Raw genomic sequence first — 2,567 nt, 5'->3', positions numbered from 1 at the left:
TTCTCACTTGATAATACTCGCAGTGTAGATCTATTTTTGTAAAATATGAGCATGGGTGAGTATTAAATAGCTCATCCACCTGTGACAACGGATACTTATTCTTCAAACCACGATAATCTATGCACATGCTCAGACTACCATCTTTTTCACTGATAGAATGGGAGATGTCCATGGTGAAGAACTAGGTTGAATAAATTGTCTACTAAAGTAGTCACCAAGCTGACATTCCACCTCAATAGCCTTAGAATGACTCATTTTTTAGGGTTGTTTACTAACCTGATTACTATCTGTAACCATATATATGCCGTGCTAGATAGAATGTGTCGGTGGTAACCCAGGTGGAAAATCTTTTGGAAAGACATCTTTATATTAAATTAAAAATTCTTTCAATTTATTAGCAGCATTTGCTTCTTCTAGTGATGGAGAAGTAGCCAAAGAAGAAACAGAAGCATGCGACGTTTTTGAAATCTTCAACAATAACTAAAGTATTATCAACATTTGATAAAAAATGACACAAAGAGTAACACAAAAAGAGTTGCTTTATTTCATCATTAGAAGAGAGTTTCATGAGCTCGGTTGTAGAGATGAGTGGTGAAAAAGGCAAATCTTTCCCCCCCAATAGCAGCACGTGCACACCATTAGCTTCAAACATAAGACTATTATGCTCATAACTATGATGTAAAGATAATATTAATCTATGTAATCACTCTCGACTTAACACCACATCTACTCTATCCATATTCATTACTTAAAAATCTAAGATTGTCTTATACCCTTGGATTTCATGACATTTTATTGACTTGTAGTTAATGAATTTGTGAGATGCTCCATCAGCTACCAGGATCCTCACCTTCTGACCTTGGATAGAACCATGCATTCTCACAAGCTCGTGTGGTCCAAAAGTCGATTGCCACATGGAGGCCGTAATACATCACTTATGAACCGCTTTGATATGTGTTACTTCCACATTGGAATAACGAGAAGAGGATTCTAGGGGAAGCAATTGCACCATGTGTACAACTTTTTTCTTACCGTGGACATCAGATTTTCCCTTAGCACAATCCTTTTTACCATGCCCACTCCCCAAATAATTAAGACATAACTTATCTTTCTTTGCCATTTCAAAGTCTGCACTTGAGAGATGGCCTCTAAACCCCTAGAAATTCTTGGATGCATCAAATGAGGCTACAACAAATTTTCTTTTATGATGACTATGAGATGCACATGCATGCAAAGTATCAGGCATATATATACTATGGAATATTTTATCATCTAGATCATCATGAATATGGACATGCACTATAGCTGCCTCAAGTGCTTTGGGATCTTGGGTTTTAACATGCTTCTTTAGCTCATGACTTTACCCACGGATGAACCTACGTACTTGCTAGAAGACATTTAAATCCTCTAGCTTGAGGTTAACATCTCTATAATGTGAGATATATTCAAGCAATGTCTTATGCTGATGCATTCAACACTTATCCCATACAATCCAATTTATGTCTCATTAGTAGGTAGAAATTCCTTTATAAACACATCATCAAAGGTAGCCCAAGTGCGCGGTACAATGCCCTTCTCCTTGAGCAACATCCACCATTTACAAATTTTACCTTTTAGTTTGTAGTGCTTTGATTGCATCCGGAGCCCAACAAAGATCGTGAATACCATCTCGTTTACTTAGGAAGACATTTATCGTATCTTTGTTGCGCTCTTTCTCCTCCCCTCAAAAGATTGACGAATTTCATGTTTTTCAACAACTCAATTACCTCTTTCTGAGTGAGAATTAACAACGGGTCCGAATTGGAGCCTTGCTCCAGCACGCCAGGGATTGGATTCTCAGGCCTACAGCTTGAAAAAATATGAGGCTACAACAGGTCCCTTGGCTTGCTGATACGTGTATTGCACTACCAAATTAGACAGTTTAGTGACATTTTTATTCAAATATGCAAAATTCTCCTCCCTCTTTGCACCATGCATCCAACGAATCCAATCGAAGCCGATGGCACCCTGGCTGTGTGTTAAAGGTCTGGCAGGTCGATGACCCGTGTGTGTGTGTGTGTGTGTGTGTGTGAGAGAGAGAGAGAGAGAGAGAGAGAGAGAGATCTTGCACACGGTCAAGAGCTTTGGCTTCTCCTCCGTGGCTTGCTTCGTCCACCATGCTTTGGATGCATGCAATCTCCAAAAAATGGAACTCTAACTTAAGCTCTGATACCACTGAGAGGCCAAGGGAAGTGGAAACACATGCTCCACCCAGCCATCCTACCCCCTTCACATAGAGCAACCCCTGTGCTAGTTTTTCTCTTATCCCTTGGCCTTATATGGTATGGTAGCTAGGTTAAGGTAGAGTTTTACTAGCATGGATAGGAGTAAGCAATGGCTTTGCAATAAATCAAGGAAGAAAAAAGCATCTAGAATCATTATTTAGAATGATGTAGAAGGATTGTTAACACTAGTCTTGTACCATGATGCATGTACCTAAGTCGTGTGATTGTTCTCTAGACAAGTTCATGTATCAGAGAAATGATGACTTGTGACCTATTGGATTTACACTTAAGTTTATATCAAAT

This window comes from Adiantum capillus-veneris, chromosome 25, assembly GCF_014529385.1.
Source record: "Adiantum capillus-veneris isolate H3 chromosome 25, ASM1452938v2, whole genome shotgun sequence".
Lineage (NCBI taxonomy): Eukaryota > Viridiplantae > Streptophyta > Polypodiopsida > Polypodiales > Pteridaceae > Adiantum > Adiantum capillus-veneris.
The sequence above is the reverse complement of the archived record's forward strand: the minus strand, read 5'-3'. Positions refer to the sequence as shown.